This window comes from Pomacea canaliculata, linkage group LG8, assembly GCF_003073045.1.
Source record: "Pomacea canaliculata isolate SZHN2017 linkage group LG8, ASM307304v1, whole genome shotgun sequence".
NCBI lineage: Eukaryota > Metazoa > Mollusca > Gastropoda > Architaenioglossa > Ampullariidae > Pomacea > Pomacea canaliculata.
In genome coordinates, this window is record NC_037597.1 from 139795 (window position 1) to 145714 (window position 5920).

Below are 5920 nucleotides of genomic sequence, written 5' to 3' on the forward strand. Positions count from 1 at the left end.
TTCAGATGTTTTTGTCAACTTGAAATATTATTTTTGTCTCTGTATAGTCTCATAGCAAATATATTTTGTAGCTTCCCTAAGGAAAATATTTCTGGTAACCTGTGAAAGTCTTCTTGCAATGGTCTAGCAGTAAGGATGTGAGATTGTTGGAATGTGATATGAGGTTGTGATGCATGACAAAGTTAGAGCATTGTGGTTAGCTGATTTGAAAGTTGAAAATACATTTTGTAGTTTTGATCATATTTTTGAGATATTGGTTGTGTGAAACTGAAGTATCAAAATGTCAAATGAAACAAAGAACTAGTCCAACTGTCTGAAGCATGCCTTAGTACCTGTCTTAATACAGAAACAAAATCTGTATTATTGTTTAAAAAATGTTTGTTAAATTTAGATATTATAAATAATTTAATGTGATATATGGGCAGTTTTTGCTTCAGTCTCAATGAGAAGTTGGGTGGGAGTAAGATCTCAAAATCAAAAAGCTTTGATGAAGATGGCCAGATTAGTTAGTTCACCACCACTTTCATTAAACTTCATCAAATCATGTGAGACAGACATGGTAACACTTTCACAAGTGACATGAACTCAGTTTGGCACAGTATGCATACACCATCTTGATGACTAATTTTGTATTCTGTTTTCTGTATTTTTATACTAGATGTTTCTAAACCATTTCATAGTGACATTTACTTGAACCATTTTTGGTGAATATTAAATGCTACCTTTGTAAATTGGCTATTCCTCGTATGAGAAAGTGGTATTGCAGTCACTTTGGCAGTTTTTTGAATGCTTTAAATATATGACAATACTTGTCCCTTGAAAGGCACTAAGTCTGTTAGCATCTAAAACTGAAGACTGAAACAATCCCCACAATGACAAGTACATGAAAATCAGTTTGTTCTCTAATCTGTGCATACACGCCTGTGTGTGTTTGGGCAAGAACGGAGACAAAGTCTAGTTGCTAGAGCATTCCAAAGGACTTTGTATTCCTCAACATATCATCCACAAGATAAAGAGCAGTTTCTTGTGCATTTTATGCAAGATGTTTTTTGTGGTTTGACCCTTTTTCATGTCTTGTATATTATAATACAACAGCAGTCATGTCTAAAGGGACATTGTGCATCTTGATGATCTCTATGTCACTTATTTACCGAACAGTTGGAGATGTTTATAACCTTTCATTCACTATGGCTGGTTAAGATAGAGCTGTATGAAAATATGAAATGAGTGCGCAGAAAGTGATAACTACATAGCCAGACACCCTTCAGCAAAAAAAGATTGTGGCCTACTTGCTACTGCTGTGTGTCACTGTACAGAGTTTATACATATGCATCAGTCTTTTGTTAAGGCGACCATCTGTCCCCGTTTTTCCAGGGACAGTCCCCCTTTTTCAGACAACTGTCCCCACTCAGAAACATGTTCCTGTTTTATCCCTGGTTTAAGATTTCTCCCCCATTTTCAGCTGGTGCACTTTTTTGAATCTCATTACCACAATAATTTTAACTCCGCACGTGTACACTGTGTTTTGGTGGATGCTTGACTGCATCCTGCAGCTTTGGAGAGAAATCAGGAGATAAGCTTTCGCTTTGTACTCTGTTGTGTTTAGAATCCTTACTCGTGATCTGTAGATTTTAAGAAGGGCTCAACCTCTGCCTGTGTCTGCGCGTGGCATGCTTCTGGATACGAAAGCTGCATGGCGGCTCTTTTCTTCCGCCTGTTTTTTTCTGCATTGTGGTGCGGTGATCCCTGTGATTCAACATGAGTGGTAAAAGGAAGTATCAGTTCAATGATGGGCTTCAGTATGAATTTTCATGAAGTGTTTGATTTAATTAATATTAAAATTAATGGGTGCTTACGTGTTACAAATTATTTTACAGTTTTGGACGCATCACAGTGTCAATTTTGACATTTTTGAAGCTGCCAGGAAAAAAAAACATGTAAATTATCAGTAAATTAAATTGTAAGTTTAATGTCCATATAAGAATGTTGTTTCTTGAACTGATACAGAACATATTTGCGATTTACAAAATTCCAACCCTTGCACAATCTTGCAGTTTTGCTTGTTCATCATAAGCTACATTTTCACAACTACCCTTCTCTAGCTCTCCCCACCTCCACCATGTTCACAGATTGACTAAACAAATTCTGGTCACCTTACTTTTGTGCTCAAGCATGCCTTCATTGCCTGTTCCCATGACTTTATCTTCCAGATGAAATGTGTACTGTTGAAATATCCACTGGCTTTTGTTGTCAACATATCTAGGAGGTGCCAAGAGTAAGATAAATATGTTTTAACACCACAAAGGACCATAAACTGTGCTGCTGGTTTAAAACTTCAGGCCATTCTAATGGTAAAACATTTATTAGTCACCTGTACAGCCAGAATCATGAGGTGCCGGGTTCACTCTACGTTATCTCCCTTTCAGGGCTGGGTGTAGGAAGCTGGGCAATGGCTCTCAGCTTCACTTTCCACCATCTTCATCATCCATTGATGGATGTTCTCTATCTTTATCATCCATTGGGCTGGTCAAATAAAGCAAAACCTTTTTCACTGTAGAGAGTTACAAGCTGTTATTTGAACGAATTATGATACTCCCCCCCAAAAAAAAACAACCAATCGAGCTGTAAGGCAACGTAAAACTGATATGTTCCGTCACCGCTTGTGCAGCTCTGCTTATATTTGTTCTTACATACTACCTTTTGCATAGTTACATTCATTGCCTTTTCATTCATTCTCTAATGGTTTTTGCTTTTACAGATCTGTTTTCCACCATCTTGTTCATTGCCTTCTGCTGTTTCTCAGCTCAGATGTGAACACACTTGCGTGGTAAGGGTAGTATTGCTCTGTGTAAGCCTGCTTATAACATAACATTTTCACCACTGAGGCATACTGCATTGGACCCGAGTGAAAAAGTCATTTGGTGTTTGATAGGTCTAGATTATTTTCATGTTGTAAATGTTATGCACAACTGTATATCTTTTTTAAGTTGTAAACATAATTTTCCTACAATCTGTTTTAACTGTCATTTTAAGTTACTTTTGTGCTTAGTAAACGATGACTACTACCATAAATTGCTGCTATAAATTTACTGTGCCATTCATTTGGTTTTTTTAAACTTTCTCCAGATATTTTTTCAGTTTGCTCGTCACTTAAGTCTTGCTTACAGAAACAGGTCCTCAGATGCATGCTATAGATTTATACTGTTATACTGTTTTAGTGTGCAGCTAGTGATCTAACAAGTGATAACAGGATAATAAAGCACATCACTAGAGAGACTAATGTGCACGAAAAACATGTTTTTGTTGTTTCAAGTTTCAGACACTGTACTGCATCATTTTCCACTTTTTTTATTTTTTGGCCGATACATTGCTAAAAGTGTAAAACCAGATTTCTTTTTGCATTTAGTTTTATGATCTATCAGTATTCCCACAGAGGATTTTGTTACTAAGGCATTCTGGCTGTTGGGACTATATTGAAAATTCATTCCATATATTTTCAGTTGTAATGCAGGCCATGTGTTCATGTTTGTAGTGTACTTTGACAGGTTATTTTTTGTTTTTGTCTTTATATGCAAAGTTTGATCACTCAGCAGTGGTGTCACAGAGAAGTGAGGACCAGCTGCTTTGTCTTAATATAACCTTAATTGCAGACTCAGTAGACTAAAACACTAATCCCCCAGCCCCACTCCCTGCACTTTTAGCAGTATCAACTTTTTCTCTGGGACTTTAAAAGATAACTATGTGTTTTTGTACTGATGACAAACTTTAAAATGGCAAATTTTGCCATTCTTTGATGGTACTATATATGACTTTTAAAATATTGATTTGACATCTGTTTCTCATCTGGACACCCAATATTTGTGGAATGATGTAGAATAAGCTGCCTTGATAGTCTGCAAGTTATATGCCTGTGACAAATGAAGTACATTATGCCAGCCTTCTGCTTTCAGTTATAAGTATACAAAGATATGTTTACTTATTACTATTACATCTATTACTTTACAGTGTCTGCTTTTTCATTCTGATCTCTGAACAATTTCATAAATCTTGCAGTTAGCTTTGTTGCACACTTGTTTTTCTTATTAGCAATTAAAAGAACGATTAGCTCATTTCACTAAAATAGCCTTCAATACATGCCCATATAACACACCAACGTATGTCTAATGCCATAGAACAGGGATGCCCAACCTATGGCCCGCGGGCCATATCCGGCCCGCGAAACTTCTGCCCACAGTGCAGGAAATCGGCATGTTAGTAATAAAAAAAAAAACGAAAAAAGGGAAGAAGAAGTATTTATCCCCACGTAGGGGCGTCTCTCAATCTTTTTTTCGATGGACGAACATTTCGATTCAGTGCTCCGACTTGGTGTCTCTACGATGAGGCCGGACATTCAGAAGTTGGTTTCGGGAAACCAACTTCAAATTTCCCACTAATTACTACATAGTTAATGGTAAGTACAACTTGTTTCTAATAAAAATGGTATCTGCTCTATTTTTTTTTTTTTCTTTCTTTCTTGTATTTTTGCGGTGAAGTGAACCGTGACACGCATGTCGGAAATAGATATGGCCCGCAGGCCGAAAAAGGTTGGGCATCACTGCCATAGAACATCACAAAGTACTTCTCATGCTTGATCTGGTTTTAGCAATAAGCAGCATACGTTTTTGTAGTCCAGGAAATAAAACTTTCTCTATATTTTAACAGATGTGTTCTAATGGGAGACTGAACAGGGAAAAATACGGTTTGGTTGGTTGTGCTTTACGCGGTGAAAGCGATTAAGGACAAATATGCAGAGATGTGCAACTGAAAAGTCGATCTGAAAACTAGTCTTCAACTTGCCTCCTGCAAAAAAGTTGAATGCTTAATCCAGCGGTTCTCAACCTTTTACTTGTGACGCCCCCCTGGCGAACAAAGGTACGTCCGCGCGTCCCCCTTAGCCAGCAATGTAAGCTAACTTCACTAATACCGGTATAAGAAACTTAAAAAAAAAAATTACCACCTTCACGACCCCCTTGTAAGCCCCACAGGTTGAGAACCTCTTAATCTCTAGAGGCCATCAGGGGGAAGTGGCTGGAACAGCTTTTCATTAATGAGCATACTCACCTGTATAATTTTACCCATTAAAAGTCTTATTATATTACACATATTCATTAACAATAATTTCTTTGTGTACAGAAATTAAGAAACTCGGAATTTTCATGATTTCTATATACAAGACTTTAGATAAACTGGTAAATGTTGACTAAAGCTTACTGTTACTCTTGATGACTGTGCATTTTTCAAACAGTTCAAAACTAGTTCTATCTATTCTTCTTCGTGCATCAGGTTGCACATAAGGCCTCAACCAGAGTCCGCCACTGATGTCGATCGGCTGAAACTTGCTTCAGGTGACCTCAAAACTAGTTAGTGGCTCAAACAACAAAAATCTTTGGTTAGCTATTTTACTTTGTCTTACAGTTCTACTAAATTTTTGTTCCAACAACATTTTTAAAAAAACCCAACTAGATGCCACATTAAAAGATTCCCCATACAAAGATTTAACTACATAATCATGTCTCTTTAAAACCCTCTCAGCACAATGAGCCATGGACATGGGTCTGATTATATGACCCAAGCTCTCCTGTTGGTTGATCCAGTTAAAAACCAACCAATCAGAAAGTTTGTTTCTATTCTCAGGTCTTCCTGCAGTTTTGGAGCCATTTTGAATTTATTGTGATTTCTCCGAGGATGACTTTGTTGGTGACACTAGTGAAGAATCTGTTGTTGAAAGCGACTCTGCCAGCAATTTTTAAAATATTTAAACCAGTCTGTTTGCTGCTATGCTAAGAGGTTTAAAAAAACTAATACCTTAAAACTCCTGAGACCTAATTTTGCAATCATTCACTCTGCAGTAAACAAATACAATGCACTAAAAAGACAGTCA